This window comes from Phocoena sinus, chromosome 1 (genome assembly GCF_008692025.1).
Source record: "Phocoena sinus isolate mPhoSin1 chromosome 1, mPhoSin1.pri, whole genome shotgun sequence".
Lineage (NCBI taxonomy): Eukaryota > Metazoa > Chordata > Mammalia > Artiodactyla > Phocoenidae > Phocoena > Phocoena sinus.
In genome coordinates, this window is record NC_045763.1 from 127,278,832 (window position 1) to 127,301,185 (window position 22,354).

Genomic DNA, 22,354 nt, shown 5'->3' on the forward strand with positions numbered 1-22,354 from the left:
TGGAGCCATGTTTTGGCTCTGGGAGTCCCAACCACTATAACATAAAGAACTCTTACAGATTTTTAAGGAAGTTTTTCACTTATAGAAAGTAATAAAAGTATTAATTTCCTTTTCAGATGATTTAAATGGATCATAAAATAGCCTAATTTACTGAGCTTACCTTTCTTTGTGTCTCAAACAATCAAAAGAGGTTGTATGGTCTGGGATACTAAAGCATTTATGCTCACTGGTGCCTGAAAGGTTTAATGTCTCTTCCTGGAGTAATTAATTTAAAGTAGGGCAAGACTGGACCAACATTACTATTTCATTTTAAGTGCATCTGGAAATTCAGAGAGTGAGCTTTTGTTTAGCTCTGTTGAAGAAAAAGAAATACATGTTCATAATGTTTACCTATTATTAGAGCAATTCTACAATTGCCGCTCACAATCAGGAGGCAAAGCTCATGACGTCACTTTGAACAGGAGCCAGGAGGCAGCAGAATCATTTGTGTTCTACTGATGAGGCATGGTCTTAGGGAGCAGAGCAAATGGGGCTTAGTGAAGCAGGGAATTTCTACAATGGGAGGGATTAAGCAAAAATTGAGGATGTATTTAGAAAGAGAAAAGGAATCCCCCAGATAACTTTTTTTTTTTTTTTGGCGGTACGCGGGCCTCTCACTGTTGTGGCCCCTCCCCCTGCGGAGCGCAGGCTCCGGACGCGCAGGCCCAGCGGCCCAGCTGCTCCGCGTCATGTGGGATCCTCTCGGACCGGGGCACGAACCCGTGTCCCCTGCATCAGCAGGCGGACTCTGAACCACTGCGCCACCAGGGAAGCCCCACCAGATAACTTTTAAAGATGTTCAATATTACAAACATCACAAAATCGAGCAACAGAAGATAATAGTTTTTAATAATTGACTGCCTGACATACCACTTTGCTTTCTTCCTACGTTTTTGACTGCATACTCTTTGATGACCTTTTCATATTAAAATGACTTTGTAATATTTTCTACAGAAAGAAGAGAAAAATATCTCAGTCCCAGCTTAGTCGACTGGAATTTGTTTTTTATTATTCCTGGTTTAGAGGAATACAATTGTGGCTTAATACACAGTCATACTCACTGTTTTTACTACTGCTTCCAGTTTGTGATCTGGAATCACAGGAATTCTGATCATTCTATTATTTTATTTCTCACAGTTCCCATCAAAAAATAATGTATGATGTGTCTATAACTGTACATGCTGCATTACATTCCTGCCAGGAATGAATGCCCATGTTGACCAGACATCTATGAAAAACAAATCATTGAGGAGAAGCTAACTGGTGATTGGAACAGTGTTCTTCAGACTGGCTTCTAGCTTCTTACATTTCGCATTTCCTTTCTCTTTCATTCTTCAGGTACTCCCAACAACTCCTGACCTAATTATCTCCCAAAGGCCCCACCTCCAATTATGGTTACATTGAGGAATCAGATTTCACATATGAATGGGGGGAACACAAACATTCAGTCCATAGGTAGGCAGTGTAGGGGAAAAGTAAATACACACACACACACACACACACACACACACGAATAACATGTGCATCCCATCAGCTCCCATATCTTTGTATGGTCATAGCTGGGTCTAAGTTTCTTCCTTCCATGAGTATCCTTTCGACCACTTTCTGTAATTTTTTCTTACTCAAGTCTGTATGTGATGTATATATTAACCTGATTTCATTTAGATAGGTTGTTGGTACCCAGCTGCTGGGCACAGTGTTCTGTTGGCTACTGGCATTTGGTTGAACATAAGGGAAGCACAAGGTGGTTGTTGTTTTTTTTTATCTTTATTGAAGTATAACTGCTTTACAATGGCGTGTTAGTTTCTGCCGCACAACAGAGTGAATCAGCTATACATATACATATATCCCCATATCCTCCCCTTCTTGAGCCTCCCTCCCACCCTCCCTATCCCACCCCTCTAGGTCGTCACAGAACACCTAGCTGATCTCCCTGTGCTATGCAACAGCTTCCCACAAGCCATCCATTTTATGTTTGGTAGTGTATATATGTCAATGCTACTCTCTCACTTTGTTCCAGCTTCCCCTTCCCCCCTGTGTCCTCAAGCCCATTCTCTACTTCTGCATCTTTATTCCTGCTCTGCCACTAGGTTCATCAGTACTGTTTTTATAGATTCCATGTATGTGCGTTAGCATATGATATTTGTTTTTCTCTTTCTGACTTACTTCACTCTCTATGACAGACTCTAGGTCCATCCACCTCATTACAAATAACTCAATTTCGTTCCTTTTTATGGCTGAGTAATATTCCATTGTATATATGTGCCACATCTTCTTTATCCATTCAGTTGTTGATGGACATTTAGGTTGGGAAGCACAAGGTTAATCCAGTCACTTGGAATTACTGGAAGCTCTTCTTGATGTAGTGTAACCTATGGAATCCATTTATATTTTCTTGCCACTTCAGAAATTAAGCTCCACTTAGACCAGAAGGAAAAGAGGCTACTTTGAATTTTTTATTTTTTTTTAGTGGGAGCCTTCAGGTGGAGGAGGAAAGACAGGACATATTTCCTATAAGAACAAAAAAAATGCCACATAGTGTTTCCCCTACCTGTCTGATTTCTTTCCGTTAGGAATATGTTTCACAAGGGAGAGCATGTTCTCCTGATCGGGGACCTTCTTTGTTTTTCTCTCATGTCCCTTAAGATAATTTTGATAGATTATGGTTCCCCCTTGCACATTTAAAAGTTCATAACTAAAATGTTTAATTGTAAATGTATACAGTTTCAAAGGATATAATTTCTGGCACATTAAATTGAAATTTTAAAGTGAAACTGTTACCTCACTTTTAAATATATCTATAGCAATGTTACACCACCATCATCTATTTTTAAAGGCATGAAAATTCCTTCTTTAACAATTAGACATTTTTCATTATTCTCTTTCCTCCTGGAAATTGTATTTCCATTCCACCTCCTCCTCAAAATTGTATACCAGTTTAATCTATTTTTCTGTTTAAGTATATTTTATTGATTACTCTTCATATGCTTATGCAACAAAAATAAAAGAATTTCCATTCTGTTTTTTTAATAATCTCTAGTCAAGAACTTCATGTCTAAGTTTAAATTCCTTTTGTTACAGTTTTAGTTCTGCCTAGAAGTTGCAAAAAAGAAGATAAATTTTCTATAAACTTAGAGTTCTAAGAGCTAAAACTTTCTCTGTATTATCATTACAGTTATTTTTCATATGCAAATGATCAAAAACAACATACATAAATTATATATTTTTAAATTATTGCATATCAAAAATAAAATTGTATTGGGAATGCATTTCATAGTGTGATAGGTGGTGGAGGTTTATGATGTTTCAATCAAATGAGATGACACAAATATTTACAATTGTTCATTTGACACCCAAGAGATTACATCTTAGAACCATGCAGTGCACCAACAGGAATGGGTGACAGGTGTACCTTTCTATTGTCAAGTAGGAGACAGGCTATGGGCAAAGGAAGGGCTACAAATATTTCATTGACATCTACCTTGGCAAATTAGTTTTAGGAAAGAGTCGATATGGAAGTTGAGTATCTGGAAATTGATTTCCTTAAAACTGTGTTTGCATATCTTCTGAAAAGCTACATGTACATACCTGTTTGAAAAAGCTATTCTATATAGTTATTAAGATAGTCCATAAATGTGTTCCCACGCAGGAGTAAGAGATAAGAGTGCAGTAAGAGGTGCAAGTGGGGACAATTGCAGACACCTCTTTGAGACCTTTGTAGTGGGAAGGAACACAGTGGGAGAGCCTTTTTTTAGATAAGTTTTAATCTTTAGGAATTCTGATCCAATTATATTTTGATTAGAACAAGAACTTCATTTGAGTTCTGTTGCCAAATATTTCCTGCCTTTTAAAAAGTAAGTGCCTTTTAAATTAATCTCTTTAAATTTAGTGTGATAACTGAAGCTATTAATCTCAGATCCAATGACTTCTCCTAATGTATGCTCACACGGGAGACCCTACTAATTATAAAATGTCACAGATTATCACTTACAAACGGGAGAGGAAAATATGGAGGAAACTCACAAACAATATACACGAGCTTAACACATACTGACAAATGTCACCCACTTAAAATTATTTCTAGAATCAGTTAATGATTTTACCTCAAAAACTTTATATAGATAAAAAATTTCAATAATCCTATTTATTTCATTTTATATATTTCAATGTATTTTTAAATTTATTTTATTTATTTATACTTATTAATTTTATATTTAGTAAATTGATAACTGTATGAATAAATATAAATAAATAGATGTTATTTATTCATAGTTATAATTTTTTTCTCTGAAAAATGGTATACTGCATAAGGAAATCAAAAAATATCTTTTACAAAAAAGGTTAAAGATACCACATTCGTAAAGGCACATATGAAACTATAGCAATGGCAAGGCCAGTGAGAATATAAACAATATGCAAGTAGGACCAATATCTAAATAAGACTTTATAAAACAACTAGAAAACAGTGCAAAAAAATATACCTCATAATTGTGCATAAAACTGGCAAGCATAAGCTTATTTACTAATATAAAAAAAACATCGAATAGCATGCATAATTTTATGTGAGGCTTTTAACATTGAGAGGGAGTCTACACTAAACTAAATTATAAATTTAAATTTATAATCTTGTACATTTCTTAGTTTATTCTATTTATTTTCAGTTTACGTTTATCTCAATTTAGCAAAAATACCCAGCTATTAAAACAAAGGAATCAGACTTTTTACTTTACACTTTGGAAAAGTGTAAATTAGCAAGGTCTTACTGTAAACCAGCTATTTGTTTTCAATTACTTGGCACCAGATCTTACATATTTTTAACCCAATTTTTAACTTCCTCTTGGAGCACCCTGGAGCAAAAGTTTTGAAACAATGTAAGAAAAACTGCTCTTGGAGCACTTGGCAGCCAGAACCTCACTCCATATGTTATGTGATGTCTCACCTGGGTTTTAGTTAAACCTGGAAACATCTTTCATCCTTGGGTCAAGCAGCAGACTTGCTTAAGCAAAGCTGGTGAAGTCAGAGCCTGATCCCAGGCTTGGAAGTATGTGTGGGGAAAGGGAAGGGAGAAGGAAGCGAAGGAGAGGAGAGGAGTGGGCAACAAAGAGATACGGAGAATAGGAGGAAAAAAAGAGATGTCAAGAGGAAAAATAAGAGAGCTGTGTGTGATTGGAAAGGCTAGGGCGGCACCATCCCTGCATCTCCTGCTGAGCGACATTGTTACCTAAGTCTGTTTAGGGAATTTCCAAAACACAGAGGAGCTTTGAGGGTCTGGCTGTCAGACCTTATGCAACCAAGTTGTTTTGGGAACAGCCTGAAAATTTCACAAGAGAGCTGAGTTCTCAAGAGATTGACAGTTTGACCAAAAGATCAAAGGTTTGGTGCAGTGGGGCTAATTTTCAGAAACCCTTCCAAATTGTGAAGATTTTCCTCCTTGTTATGGCAGTTAAGACATGTGAAAATAGTCATTCAAGGCACTTCTAAGCAGCTTTCTTCTTTGTTCACAAGGTTCCACGAATGTCAGTCCTCTCCAAACCCATGAAAACAAAGTAGGTGACCAGGATGATTACACCCAAATCACTGATAAAAGGAGAGAGAAGCACAGAAATATGCAGTGATTTGTTTGGCTTTCCGAAAAGAGAAAGTTGCATGGTTGGATTACAAATATTAATTGCCTTCAGATCAGCGAAGTACATAAGCAGCATTGCTGTGGGTGGGTGTGGAGGAAGGAGTAATTGCATGATTAAGAGTGAGTAGCAGGGGCTTCCCTGGTGCCGCAGTGGTTGAGAGTCCGCCTGCCGATGCAGGGGATACGGGTTCGGGCCCTGGTCCGGGAAGATCCCATATGCCGTGGAGCGGCTGGGCCCGTGAGCCATGGCCACTGAGCCTGCGCATCCGGAGCCTGTGCTCCGCAACGGGAGAGGCCACAGCAGTGAGAGGCCCGCATACCGCAAAAAAAAAAAAAAAAAAAAAAAAAGAGTGGGTAGTAGCAGCCAGATGGGGTGGAGAAGGAAATCTTAATAGTTATTTGAGATTCTGAGTTCACCAGATATAGTTCCCAAACCAATAAGAAGATCTAAAAGCCATACAGTGAGATCCCCTAGATTAGGGAAGTCTGTGATAAACAGAAGCTAATATGCTGTGTTGCTATTGAAAAATACACATAAAGTAATAGCAGCTCTCTCTCTTTTTAAAACGTTTGCTTAATTAACGAAAGGTGATATAGATAATCTAAATACCGGTTAGCAATCCCTAACAACCAGGAGATGCTTAAAATTTATTTGGAACTTAGAGTCTGGAAGTAAAGACCCATTTTCCACAACATTTTATACATCACTGTTTTGGCTGCTGAGACTAACTCAGAATATGGGACCATAGAAACTTCACAATTGCACCAAGATTTTTCCGTTCATTGTTTCTACAGTTTGGATTCGGCTTCACAACCATACCTGGGACTTATTAGGCCAGGAAGTCGAGGAGTTAGCATGTGTTTTTATTATAGTTAAACTTATCTGGATTTAAAAGGCATTAAACATCTTCTGATTTCTTTCCTTTCCTTCAATTGTACAAGAATGTTTTAATTGGATATTGTTAACGAAAACGTTCACTCTGCATTGATCACCTAGAGATCTGTTTTCAACCCTCTGAAGATTCTCAAATGCAGGCCTTCCCCTTAAAAGTCCTTAAAGCAGGGCCTTTAAGCCTATAAAGATCCATGAGCCCAAGATTTCCGGCTTGGAATGCTTTGGGCCTCAGTCATCCAGTTTCACTCTTTGTTCAATTACCCGGATAGCAGCCAGACCCTGGTTTCCTCTTGTGCCTTGTGGATAAAGTCATCATTATCTTCATTAATGAAAATGAAAATTCAAATTATTTGCACAGAATTCATTCTGTTGCTACATATCTCCTTTCCATCATAATTTAAGAAGTTTAAACTTGGTACACAAAGCACATTCTGAGGATGACTGGCCAGAAGTTGTTGAAGGGCTTAAGTAACAAAAGAGCAAAATAGTATAGGCTGGGTAATGGTCATCTAAATTGAACTCTAAGCAACACCAGCTCTATTATCAGCTCCCACTGAAATTAAATGAAGATGGTTTTTCCAGAAGGAGTTTGCATTCAGCCATAGTGAATTTACAATGGAAGCTTTCAAAAGTGACATAAGTTTCTCCTCAGTTACTCTACTCATAATTCCAATTAGGAACACACTGATTAACCCCAGCACACAATTTCTGGGAGAATCTTACTTCTATTATCCTGACTAATTTCATGAACCCAGAGGAAAAGGGAGAAGTTTATAATTCATTATGGCAAAGTATGCAAAACTAAACCTCTGAAAGCCTGTATCTATAAAAAGATATGAGATGGACCATTATTGATGTTTTCCTGGGAAGATGGGAGAGCTCTGAATTCAGATGCTGAATGAACTGACTGCTTCAGAACTGCCCTGTAGATACAGTCCATTCAAGTAGGGGAAAATGCTAAATATCTGGCTGAATTTTGTCAGTGTGTTAAAGCATTTATTTTTTCTAAAATCATTTCAGAAGAAAATAGTGGGCGCAAGTCATTGGAGCACATGCATATGAATGTGATAAAACGCAGTGGTCTGCATAGCCAAGATAACATGGAATGAATGACAGAACAAATTTCTCCAAAGGTAAGTTGTGTCATAATGTTTATCTATATTGAATGATCTGTCTTTACCCCATCTCTACCAGCACTGCTCTGGCCAAGCCACCTCGCTGAAATCTCTACTTCCTCTCATATGCCTTGTCAAGCCTCTTTTCACAGCTACCACGGTGATTTAAAAAAAAAAAAAAAGGATCATGTTACCCCTGCTTATTTAAAACTTATCAAAATTCCCATTGCATTTTGAATAAAATACAGATTCCCCTCAGATCTCATTTCTTATCTTGTCTTTCTCAATCATTATTTTCCAATGTCACTGACCAACTTCCTGTACCTACAAAACATCTCTGCTTCTGGGCCTTTGCATTTCTTAGGCCCACCGCCTGGAGTTCACTTTTCCCTGAATTTGACCAGGCTAATTCCTTCTAGCAATCAGGGCTTAGTCTTTTCTAGGCATCTTATCAAAAGTAGCCTGCAGATTTTTCATTATCACGTTATCTTGTTTCATCTTCTTCATAAGGCTCTCATTATCTGAAATTATCTTTATTTGTTTACATGCTTAATGCCGTTCTTCGCCACTAGAATGGAAACCCAAAGATCAGCAGCCTCTTTGTTCTGTTCACTGTTGTATTGCCAGCATTTTGACATATATGAAGAGCATGTGCCATTTTCTAAATCAAGATTCAGACTGGCTTACATTTTTTGCGGAGAGGGCTTGTGATCAAGACTATGAAGCTGGAGGGATATGTTGTGGATATGTTGTGGCCAGGGATACGTTGTGGCTAGAGATACGTTGTGGCCAGAATTAAGGATGGCCAAGGGACAGATGGTAAGATGATGGGCAGTATGATATTGTAGAAAGTATGTGAGCTTAGAATCAGACCTGAGCTCAAATCTCAGGCTGCCTTACTAGTTGTGTGACCTTGGGCAAGGTACTTACAGCTTTTGTGAGGCTCACTTTCCTTACTTACAAAGAATAGAGAACAAAGAGCATTTACAAATAACTGTTTCACAGTGTTGTGAAGACTAAATGTATCATGTGTGTAAAGTGACTAGGTCTGTGCCTTCTACATATTGGCTCCCAATAAGTGGTAAATTATTGTGACAGACATTACTTGTTACCTATCCCATAGCTATAGTCCCTTCTTCTTTGATAACAGGGCCCTAATTTTGTTCAGGGTGGTAATGCCTAGGCCCAGATGATGAATCATGTTTAATCTAAGACAATCATTAGCAGCCTGTTCCCCCACTTTCCCAGCCTCCTTTGCAACTACAGGTGGTCACGGGACCCAATTCTGGATGATGAAGCTAAGGGAAAGTTGGCACTGTGTGTGTAAAGGGGGGAAGGGAGACTCCAGGGAGGTTTCTGCTTTTCTGATACAAGGACAGACATCAGTGATGCTGTATGTGACTGCCTCCCCCCGCCACCCTTTCTTCCTGCCGTGAATATTGAAGTGATGGCTTATGAGCAAACATCCTACAACCTGAAGAGAAAGCCTTGCCATTTTTGAGCCACAGAACCAATGCCAGAAACCATTTACCTGCACGCATTTTTGTCATATGAAAATAACAATCCCATATTTACTGAAGCAACTGTTAGGTTACCTGCTATTAAAAGTAATATTTCTAAATGATACAAATGTATATGTGTCTGTGTGTATGTATATGTGTGTGTAGGCAAGTAAAGCATTTAAAGTTGATGGTAGTGAGATATATGTTACTGGTACCCAAAGTTAGCTGGTTCAGTGTCACCAGGATGTTGACCAAGTAAAAGCAGGGATGGATTGCCAGTCTATTCAAGGTCACACCTTAAACATGGTAAAGTTTAAGGTTGTGGATTTTAAATTTCATTAATTAAAGCTGATACTCAGGATACCCATCCCTCCAAAACACGGGCTACATTTTATTGTGGAAAACAATAGTATGTGTATTTATCTAAAACCAGGTTTTAAAAGAAATCTGCTTTTCATTTTCAATGTTAACCTCATTTTATTTCCTTTTATAAAAACTGAGTATCTTCTCTTTATATTTTTGGATATTTGAGTAAAGAACAAACAGCATTTACAAAATGCTACATTTAAAAAAACTTATTTTAGATCTTAAAATTTTTAAGTGTTTATGAGACAAATGTTTTTTAAAATAAAACTGACATTTAAACTAAAAATGTTCTATTGTACTATGTACTATGTAAATTCATCATGCTATATGAAATATATTATTATAGTCTAAAATTTTAAAGCAATATGGTATAGTTTTAGGTACTTAGCTAACTGTTAGTTTTCATAATAAAAGTAAAATTTGTTTAGTGTTACTATGCACCTAATTGTTCTAAAATCTTAATTTATATTAACTCATTTAGTCTTCTCATCAGTCTTCTCTATGGATTTGGTACCGTTATTATTGTCATTCCCATTTTATAGCTGGGGATACGGAGGCACAGAGATACTGAATAATTTGTCTCAGTAGAGCTAAGATATGAACCAAGGGACCCTGGCTCTAGAGTCTTCTCTCTTGTCTGCTATGCTTTGTTGCCTCCCAAGTTTACTCATTATACCTCATATGAGCATAGTTATATTATTTGTTAACTTGTGGTAAGCTACATTCCTTTTGCTGTGTATTTAAAGATGTTTTTTCATTTATTATCCCATATACTTTGGAATAAATGGACTTGCCACCCTCCCTTACCCTATTCCTCCCGGTAAGCTAACAAGTTGCGGTAGATCACTAGCACTCTTGTGCACTCAGCCAATTAGAACAAAACTATTAGAACAAAACTATTAAAACAATTAGAACAATTAGAACAAAACTCCTTCTGATGGGAATCCTAAGCCAAAATTCTCACCTGCCTTAAGAATAAAGATCCTTAAGAATAAAGGATCAGTTGCCCTTTGGGGACACATTGCACTAACCATATTCAGCTTGTAAAACTCTAGCTTGAATTCTGCCATTTCTATTTAGTTCATGGCCTGCAGTTCTGGGGCTGTGTATATCTTATTCCATATACTGGGGGAACCTCACAAGTGTTATCTTTTCCTTTGTCTGTCTGTCATTGTGACTTAGGAAATATGGACAAGGATGAGGACTACTGATTTTATGGGTGAAACAAAAGTTTTAGAAAGGGAGCGGGACTGAGCATCCCTTCAGTTGTCTGTTCCATGATTAGGCTGACTGTGAGAAAGGGATAAGAGAAAAGCAAAAGTCGGACGTATTTAAAGTAAGAGAGTAGAGAATGTGAGAATAAAATGAGGGAGAAGGGAAGAGATTCAGAGAAGAGTGAGAAAGTCAGCAGGTCTGGGTCTTGGGGGTGTGGGACAGGTATATGAAGAGCGTCGGAGAAGAAACGATCTGCTTCCTCCGTGTCTCACTTGTGGAAAGTACAGTGTTAAAGGAAGCTGCTCAGAATGGCCTCTGCTTGGAAGCTCCTTAGGCATCAAGGAAATAAATAATTAAGCCTAGCCCTGACCACATCCTTTTTCTCCTGGCATTTGTATCCTCCCTCCATTCTCCAAACCTTTGATATTATTCCTTAAATTAATCACTCATTTTCTCTTTGCGACGTCCTGTCCTGGCGTCTGAGGCTCTCGCTTTTGTGAACGGCTTTTGGGTACTCTGCACTAAGCAGCCATCCTGGATCAGATCATGTCAGAAAGCCGCTTTTCCAGTTATGGGAAAACCACAAGAAAGTTCCTAAAATGGCAGTCCCAGCTTGCTCCCCGCAATTATGTTTTTGTCTCCCCCTTCTCGCTTTCAAGTTTTTTTTTTTTTTTAGTTTTGTATATGGAACTTGGTTAACAGGAAGAAGCGATTACTAGCGTTAACTTTTGAGCAAACTCCTTAGAGGAGTTCCTCTGAAATTTCTGTAGCTCCATGATGTAGGCTGACTGCTGCCTCTTCATTGTCCTTTCACTCATCAGCATCTCACAGCTTCTGCTCCTCTACGAAGTCTGGTCCTACAAAAGTTTCTAAGAACCTCCCCGTTCATGACTCAAATAGAAACTGTTCAGTCCTTTTGTTAACTCAGTACTTTTTGTCCACATCTTTCTTTCTTCAATCCCCAAATCCTTGTGCCATGTATTCCTCCCAGGTTGTTCCTTCTGATTTTTTTCCCCACTGGTTCCTCTTCCTCTGTTTCATCCTTACATTGTAGCTTCCCTGGGCTTCTGATTCTGTCATCCTTTCCCCTTCCTTCACCTTCTTCCCTATTATGGGTTGAATTGCATCTCCTCCAAAAAGGTATGTTGAAGCCCTAATCCCTAGTACCTTAGAATGTGAGCTTATTTAGAAATAGGGTCATTGCAAACGTAATTAGCTAAATTGACATGAGGTTATACTGGAGTCGGATGGGTTCCAAGTCCAATATGACTTGTGTCCTTATAGGAAAAAATAAATTTGATAGAGCATATGTACAGGAGAGGCAGCCATGTGAAGAGAGAGGAGGGACTGGAGTTATGCTGCCACAAACCAAGGAACACCAGGGCGTTACCAGGAACTGGGGGAGGTGAGGACGGCTACTCCTTGAGAGACTTCAGGGGGATCATGGCCCTGCCAACATCTTGATTTCAGACTTCTAGCCTCCAGAACCATGAGACAATACATTTCTGTTTAGCCCTGGTTTGTGGGTACTTTGTTCTGGCAGTCCTAGGAAACTAATAACCCTCCCCTCTTCTCCTCTCCCCTCTCATCCCTCCTCCTCTTTTCCCTTCTTTTCTCTTTTCTTCCCTAATCCCTGGATAACAACATCCACCCCATGACTTCCACTATCACCTATATTCTGACAACTCTCAGGTCTCCGGAACTCCAAAACCAAATTTATAATTTCCCATTTATCTTCTTCATCTGGGTGTTCTCCAGACATTTTAAAGTCAGCACATTTAAAACGGGACTCGTATTTGCTCTTTGTTCTATGTTCTTGTGGCACGTTGTATTTTCCTAAGATGACTGCACAATGTATCTCACTGTGACATCGTAATGTGACATTGTAACTCTGTTCATCCAGAGTTGAGGGTCTCCGTTCCCTCCCTGAACCTGGGTGGAGCTTTGTGATAACCTTGACCAGTGAAGTGACTAGTAGCAGAAGTGACTTCATGTAACTTCTAAGGCCAAGTCATAAAAATTCCATTCACTTCCACCTGGTTTTCTTGGAACACTTGCTATTGGAACCCAGCCACCATGCTGTGAGAAAGCCTAGGCCACATGCAGAGGCCAAGTGTAGGCACTCTGATCAACAGGTCCGAGTGAGGTCCCAGTTGACAGCCAATATGTACCTCTAGGTATATGAAAGAGGAAGGCTTTGAGATGATTCCAGCCACAGTCGCCATCTGACCGCAACATGTGAGAGATCTTGAACGGGAACCGTAAGGCTAAGGCAATCAGCCTCCAAAACCATAAGAGATGATCACAAATGATTGTGTTATTTTAAGCCACTAAGTTTTGGGAATAAATCATTATGCAGCAATAGATAACTGCAGTGGTTCTTTATTTCGATTAATAAAACAACATTTAGTCAGTCACAATACTTTATATTCTCAGTCATCTGTAATTCTTCCTTTTCACTCACTCCACAAATGTAGTCCATTTTCTAATTCTTGCCAATTCAACCTCATAAATTTTTGCTGAGAAAATGCTCTTCTTTATATACTGTTTCCCTGCCTTATGGATACCATTGTAATAATGCATACGAAAGAGGATGAGGTCTTAAACTGGCATCTTCCAGGCTTCCATTTTGTCCTGATTGAATCGATCCTCATGCTTATGTTAGAGTGATCTCTTTAAAATACAAATCTGACCATGTCATTTTCTTGCCTGTCACCCTCTGAGTTAAAGATAATGTCTTCTTATGCAAAGATACTCATTATGCAAGGTCCTCCATAAGGTGGTTCCCAAAACTATCTTTCCAGATTTATCACTTGGCATGGCACCCCATGTCCCCAACATTCTAGCCACTTTGGCCTATTCATTTTGCCCTAAGTAAGCAGCATCTATGCTTCTGCCCATGATCCTTTTTCTCCCTGGAATGTCTTTGTGAGTTTTTCCTGTCCTAGATTACATACCACTGTTTTGAAGAACTTTATTGGAACATTCTCTTGTCCCCCAGCAGAACTACTTTTTTTTCCCTCTGCTTTAATAAAACCTTGCAATATCTCTCTCATTTTATTAGAATTGTGTTTTTCTAGCTGTCTCTCCTATTAAACTGAGAAACCTCTAGTACTAGAACTACATGCTAGATTTAATATTAGATACTGATGATTCTAAGAACAGCAAGGTATAATATAGTTACACCATTCATTCAATCATTCATTTATTTGCTCATTCACTTATTCCTTTATCAAATATTGTTTACCAATGGCACTCTATTCCCAAGGAAAGAGTGAGCATGTAACTTTTCTAATTTTTCTTAGAGAGCTGAAAACTCAAGCCATTGTCTTTTGCTGGGAGAGCTCACAGGATATTTTGGGAACAATTTCAATACCAAAGATAAAACACATGTTTATGAAACTAAACACTGTAATAACCACTTTACATATATCATTACACTTAATCCTCATAAAGATACTTGAATGTAGATTTTATTGTTGAGTAAACTGTTAAAGACTAAATAGCTTGCCCAAGTTAACAGTAAATAGCAATGCTATATTTGGATCTAAGTCCGTTTGGTTCTCAAGTTCATTTTCTTTCCGTCATAGGTCATATTTTCTTATCCTTTTAGCATCAGTGGTCATCTCTTTCGTAATTACTGCATTGTTGGCATTTCCAGATCACCTACGTGTCCATCTACTAAAATATCTGGTGGGGAGGTGGGACACTACTAGCCCTGACAGCCTTTCCACCTAACTTTCTAAATTTCAGTTCCCCCAGGTGTCTAGTGAGCTGTCCTTTATTTCTCTTCCATTCGCAGTTATTTTGAGCAGTTTAGAAGTTGAGTTTTCATGAGGCTGCACTGAGAAGTTTGATTAGTCAGGCAAAGATGGACTTGAGAGACTCTGATCAGAGACAGTCTTGTGTTCAAATAAGGCATGTGGGAGGAAAGTCACAGCTGAGTAAGTAAAGACTGTGGGTCTGGGTGTGGCATCTGCGTGTGGGCCTTTGTGTCTGTGTGGGTGTGAGAATGCAAGCACATGTGCTGTCTGCAGCAGAAGGCATCTGTGGCTGGAGTGCTTCTTGCTACCACTAGGCATTTTTATTGTCTGCCTGTCCATGTGTTCTTAGGTGCACATGTGGCTTCTCCGTGGGTGTGCCAGTCGTGTCTGTGTATGGGTTTCTCTGTGTGCGTGTGGAGGTGCGGAAGGAAAAGCTAACTTCTCGATAGCTTTTCCAGACTTCCGTCGAGAGCCTAAGACTCAGAGTGAAAATGCTGTCAGATGCTTAAATGAAATTTGCTACTGATATCTTAACTAGGAGGCATGGAGAAGCCAGAAAATGGAATCAACAATCCATTACATGCCCCACTCCTCTTCTTTTTCCAGTCTTAAAAGAGTCTCCTTCCTCATCTCCACCTCATCACTTATCTGTCCAGGTGAATTATTTTTCACTCTGCTTGCATGTCATCAACCTGAATGATTGTTTCTGTGTTTCTGCCTCTAAACACTTCTGTGTTTTTGCCTCTAAAAAGGAAGAGAAGAGCTGTGAGATCCGGAGAGGACCGGCAGGTGAAATGTCTAGACAGGGGACACAGGGAGCCACTGCCTGCTCTGCCGTGTTGAATCATCACGTTGACTACATCCCAGGCACTGTGTTATAATATCGTCACACCACTGTCCCAATGTCCCCAAGTGATAGGCTAACAACCAAGAGGAGATAAAAGATAAAAAACAGGTGGAATTATGGTGGAACATGAAACAGATCAATCAATGAAAGCAACTATGTGAATTGTGGAATATAAGTTCTCTTTGTGCTCTATCAAAGTAAAATTTGCAAAAAATTTGACCAAGGTAAAAAATTTATGAAAAAAATAAAGAGAAAAAAATCTATGAAAACTGTCTAATGCAGAGCTTCTACTAATACCTGAGTCAGACTTCACCCCTCTCCAAACATTGTAACTATTCTACATTGGCTGGTGACTTTGATTTCTAAAAATGAAAAATATTTTATTTTTACATTCTGTGGCTTTTGTATAACTAGAGAGGGTACATTTGAGAGGGAGAGAGGAGAGACAGAAGAGAGAGGACAGAAGAAGAGAGGGAAGGATGTAACATGACTGAGATGTATTGATAGATTTTTATTCTTCTATTGAATGACAGCCATACAATCAGAACAGCAGTGAGATGCTTCCTCCTAAGTTGGAAAAAGGAGAAATAAGGTTTGCCATCAGTGGGAGTAGGCCTGGAGACTGTCAATAGGTGCTTGAAGTGTTTGGGAACACGAAAAGCTCCAGTTAAGGTCACCTGGGTGTAATTTCAAGCAGGCAGTTCTAGAATGTGATTTTAATTTAGTAATGGGAACCCAATTGTATTGTACTTCATATGGAGAAAGAGTTGAATACACAGAAGACAGTTCAGTCTGGAGGAAAAGAAAGGGAAACTACAACTGGGCAGTCCAGAGACAGGGAATTAGGAGACACAGATACTCAATCACTGCAGCATATATTGGGGCAATGATCCTTCATCCCACAGCCCCATCTCTAGCATGAATAGGAGATTTTGCTTAAGATCATGCATATTTCCATTTGTTTTTATTTTCTGCTCACTAAGTAGCATTTTCATCATGAACTGTTCTGCTAATGAGAAGGTAATACCCTGGATGGGAAAAATATCATTATTCTAGAACCTGGAAGGAGTGTCTTTCCCAGAATAAGTGAAGGAAGGGACAGTCTAATTGGACTGATAAACTTCAATCTCCTGTGAGTTTGATTAGTTTGATTAGTCTTTCCAGGACTGATGATGGAGAGACGCTGACAAGGTAAGAGCCAGATCCAGAACTGTATCACCTGGACGGGAAGCTGGCCTTCCTCTGGAAAGCACTCTGCTGTTAACTACATTGAATACTTAACACTGCTGGGTCATCATTTAGGAACAATACATATAGATGGGATAAGGCTTATCAGTATATGCATATTTCCAACCTTGCTCCTTCCCTGACACTAAAAAGGACTCTAGCTTGGCCTATTTAGTGCTGTTTCTTTTCCCCACTCTGCAAATCGTAGTCCTGATTTGTTTGAATGGTTTTTGTGATGGAGGGTTGAGAGGAAAAGGTGGGGAGTTGGGGAGCAAAAAGACAAGATATGCTTGTACAGGGATTTAAAGATTAGTGGTGGTCTGTGAGAGAAATGGATTGAGGAGAGAAATAAGTAGTCATCAAGGTCTGTGTATCAGCTTCATGGAGTTTGAAGTGACACAAGTAAAATACTTTTTATACTGAAATTATTTTAGTTGGATGAAATAGAATACATTTTTTTTAACCCACACATTTTCTTCCTTTCTTTCTTTCTTTCTCTCTCTCTCTCTCTTCCTTCCTTCCTTCCTTCCTTCCTCCCTCCCTCCCTTTCTCTCTCTTTCTTTCCTTCCTTCTTTCTTTTCTAACTTAAATTCTTTATTAATTGAGATATAGTTGATTTACAATATTATATTAGTTTTAGGTGTGTAGCATAGTGATAGAAAATTTTTATGGCTTATACTCCATTTATAATTATTATAAAATATTGGCTATATTCCCTGTGCTGTACAATATATCCTTGGTCTTATCTATTTTATACATAGTAGTTTACATCTCTTAATACCCTAACCCTATCTTGCCCCTCACTCCTTCCCTCTCCCACTGGTAACCACTAGTTTGTTCTCTATATCTGTGAGTCTGCTTTTTTCTTGATATGTTCACTAGTTTGTTTTATTTTTTAGATTCAACATATAAGTGATAACATGCAGTATTTCTCTTTCTCTCTCCGACTTATTTCGCTTAGCATAATATCCTCCAGGTCCATCCCTGTCATTACAAATGGCAAAATTTCATTCTTTCTTTATGGCTGAGTAGTATTCCATTGTGTATATATACCACATCTTCTTTATCCATTTGTCTGTTGATGGACACTTAAGTTGCTTCCATATCTTGGCAATTGTGAATAATGCTGCTATGAACATTGGGGTGCATGTATCTCTTGGAATTAGTGTTTTCATTTTCTTTGGATATATGCCCAGGAGTGGGATTGCTGAATCTTATGGTAGTTCTATTTCTAGTTTTCTGAGGAACCTCCATACTGTTCTCCATAGCAGCTGTACCAATTTACATTCCCAGCAACAGTGTATGAGGGTTCCCCTTTCTCCACATTCTCACCAGCATTTATTATTTATGGTCTTTTCGATGATAGCCATTCTAATGGGTGTGAGGTGATATTTTATTGTGGTTTTGATTTGCGTTTCTCTGATGATGAGTGATGTTGAACATCTTTTCATGTTGGAATGCATTCTTTTAAATTCAACATCTGTAAGGATGAAAACAACTGAAATACAGCTTTAGAAAGATTTCACATACATTTTATTGCTTACTATCCTAAATTATTTTGCCTAGAATTTGTTAATTAATTTGATTTTCAAGCCCAGAGAATCATCAATCATGAGCTATTAACCCGCCCTCTCTCATAGCTTAAGGTATCACATGTTAAACCATTTTTTCTCCAGAGCTCCAGACCATATATCCAGCTACCAACTGATCATTTTCACTGAGATATCCCTTTAGCAGCTCAGGTTGAAATGAGCTCACTATTGTACTTTCTAAACCTTCTTCTCCTTCAGTATTTCTTTTCTCAGTGAATGGTACTCTTTTATGCCTAGATTTCTGAACCAAACCCATGGAATCTATCTTGACTCTTCCCTCTCTGTTATCAGCCTCACAATTTCTCTATTATAATTCCTAAATATATCTAAAATTTGGCCACTCCCTCTCCATCTCACTGACACAGCCTTGGATCAGACCACCATTGTGTCTCACCTGGGTAACTGAAAGAGCTTCCTAGTGATTTTCTCTGTCTCCAGGCCTTCCCTGACCCAGACCTCTAGATGAAAATAATGTGACGATTTACTTCTGTTATTGTTTGGACTATACATTTCCTATATAGTTCTATTTAATTATTAGTCCTGAGGGTTTTTTTATTTGATTTGTATGTGTTTTATATTGATCATATTCTAGAGTTTTTCCAAATACTACATCTTAATAGCTATACTACTTAATTTTCCCCATATTAAAAAAAAAGTGATAAATCAATGCCATTCTTTTTTCCCCCATAGAGACCTTCCTCAGAGAATTTTTGTCTAACTGCCTGAACTACTTAGACCTAACACCTGGGGCTTCCTGTTATGTCTTCCTGCATTAGATATACAATTGGCTGGATCCCATGTCTTCCTCTTTCTTGGTTTATTCCTGAAAGTGACAGCCTATGAGAGGGTGAATATGGGAGACAATTCTGTAGTGTCTTCTTTTTTTTTAAACATCTTTATTGGAGTATAATTGCTTTACAATGTTGTGTTAGTTTTTGCTGTACAACAAAGTGAATCAGCTATATGTATACATATATATGCCCATATCCCCTCCCTCTTGTGTCTCACTCCCACCCTCCCTATCTCACCCCTCTAAGTGGTCACAAAGCACTGAGCTGATCTACCTGTGTGATGCAGCTGCTTCCCACTAGCTATTTTACATTTGGTAGTGTATATATGTCAATGTTACTCTCTCACTTCATCCCAGCTTACCCTTCCCCCTCCCAGTGTCCTCAAGTCCATTCTCTACATCTGCATCTTTATTCCTCTCCTGCCTCTAGGTTTGTCAGAACCTTGTTGTTTTTTTTTTTAGATTCCATATATATGTGTTAGCATATGGTATTTGCTTTGATCTTTCTGACTTACTTCACTCTGTATGACAGACTCTAGGTCCATCCACCTCACTACAAATAATTCAGTTTCATTTCCTTTTATGGCTGAGTAATATTCCATTTTATATATGTGCCACATCTTTTTTATCCATTCATCTGTATATGGACACTTAGGTTGCTTCCATGTCCTGGCTATTGTAAATAGTGCTGCAATGAACATTGTGGTACGTGACACTTTTTGAATTATGATCTTCTCAGGGTATATGTCCAATAGTGGGGTTCCTGGGTCTATGGTAGTTCTAGTTTTAGTTTTTTAAGGAACCTCCATACTGTTCTCCACAGTGGCTGTATCAATTTACATTCCCACCAACAGTGCAAGAAGGTTCCCTTTTCTCCACACCCTCTCCAGCATTTATTGTTTGTAGATTTTTTTGAAGATGGCCATTCTGACCAGTATGAGGTGATAACTCATTGCAGTTTTGATTTGCATTTCTCCAATGATTAGTGATGCTGAGCATCCTTTCATGTCTTTGTTGGCAATCTGTATATCTTCTCTGGAGAAATGACTGTTTAGGTCTTCTGCCCATTTATGAATTGGGTTGTTTGTTTTTTGATATTGAGCTGCATGAGCTGCTTGTATATTTTAGAGATTAATCTTTTGTCAGTTGCTTCATTTGCAAATATTTTCCCCAATTCTGAGGCTGTCTTTTTGTCTTGTTTAGGGTTTCCTTTGCTGTGCAAAAGCTTTTAAATTTCATTAGCTCCCATTTGTTTATTTTTGGTTTTATTTCCATTTCTCTAGGAGTTATATCAAAAAGGATCTTGCTGTGATTTATGTCATAGAGTGTTCTGCCTATATTTTCCTCTAAGAGTTTTATAGTGTCTGGCCTTACATTTAGATCTTTAATCCGTTTTGAGTTTATTTTTGTATAAAGTGTTATAGAGTGTTCTAATTTCATTCTTTTACATGTAGCTGTCCAGTTTTCCCAGCACCACTTATTGAAGAGGCTGTCTTTTCTCCATTGTATATTCTTGCCTCCTTTATCAAAGACAAGGTGATTGTATGTGCGTGGGTTTATCTCTGGGCTTTCTATTCTGTTCCATTGATCTATATTTCTGTTTTTGTACCAGTACCATACTGTCTTGATTACTGTAGCTTTCTAGTATAGTCTGAAGTCAGGGAGCCTAATTCTTCCAACTCCATTTTTCTTTCTCAAGATTGCTTTGGCTATTCGGGGTCTTTTGTGTTTCCATACAAATTGTGAAATTTTTTGTTCTAGTTCTGTGAAAAATGCCATTGGTAGTTTGATAGGGATTGCATTGAATCTGTAGATTACTTTGGGTAGTATAGTCATTTTCACAATGTTGATTCTTCCAATCCAAGAACATGGTATATCTCTCCATCTATTTGTATCATCTTTAATTTCTTTCATCAGTGTTTTATATGTTTCTGCATACAGGTCTTTTGTCTCCTTAGGTAGGTTTATTCCTAGGTATTTTATCCTTTTTGTTGCAATGGAAAATGGGAGTGTTTCCTTAGTTTCTCTTTCAGATTTTTCATCCTTAGAGTATAGGAATGCAAGAGATTTCTGTGCATTAATTTTGTATCCTGCTACTTTACCAAATTCATTGATTAGCTCTAGTAGTTTTCTGGTCGCATCTTTAGGATTCTCTACATATAATATCATGTCATCTGCAAACAGTGACAGCTTTACTTCTTCTGTTCCGATTTGTATTCCTTTTATTTCTTTTACTTCTCTGATTGCTGTGGCTAAAACTTCCCAAACTGTGTTGAATAATAGTGCTGAGAGTGGGCATCCTTGTCTTGTTCCTGATTTTAGAGGAAATAGTTTCAGTTTTTCACCATTGAGAACAATGTTGGCTGTGGGTTTGTCATATATTGCCTTTATTATGTTGAGGTAAGTTCTTTCTGTGCCTACTTTCTCTAGGGTTTTTATCATAAATTGGTGTTGAATTTTGTTGAAAGCTTTTTCTGCATCTATTTAGATGATCATATGGAGTTTTTTTGTTTTTTGGGGCTCTTTTTGTGGTACATGGGCCTCTCACTGTTGTGGCCTCTCCCGTTATGGAGCACAGGCTCCAGACGCTCAGGCTCAGTGGCCATGGCTCATGGGCCTAGCCACTCTGTGGCATGTGGGATCCTCCCAGACCGGGGCACAAACCCGTGTCCGCTGCATCGGCAGGCAGACTCTCAACCACTGTGCCACCAGGGAAGCCCGATCGTTTGGTTTTTATCCTTCAGTCTGTTAATATTGTGTATCACATTGATTGGTTTGCATATATTGAAGAATCCTTGCATTTCTGGTATAAACCCCACTTGTTCATGGTGTATGATTCTTTTAGTATGCTGCTGGATTCTGTTTGCTAGTATTTTGTTGAGTATTTTTGCGTTGATGTTCATCAGTGATATTGGCCTCTAGTTTTCTTTCTTTGTGGCATCTTTGTCTGGTTTTAGTATCGAGGTGATGGTGGCCTTGTAGAATGAGATTGAGAGTGTTCCTCCCTCTGCTATATTTTGGAAGAGTTTGAGAAGGATAGGTGTTAGCTCTTCTCTAAATGTTTGATAGAATTCTCCTGTGAAGCCATCTTATCCTGGCCTTTTGTTTGTTGGAAGACTTTTTTTTTTTTTTTTTGTGGTACGCGGGCCTCTCACCGCTGCGGCCTCTCCCGCCGCAGAGCACAGGCTCCGGACGCGCAGGCCCAGCGGCCACGGCCCACAGGCCCAGCCACTCCGCGGCACGCGGGATCCTCCCGGACCGGGGAGCGAACCCGCGTCCCCTGCATCGGCAGGCGGACTCCCAACCACTGCGCCACCAGGGAAGCCCTGTTGGAAGACTTTTAATCACAGTTTCAATTTCAGTGCTTGTGACTGGT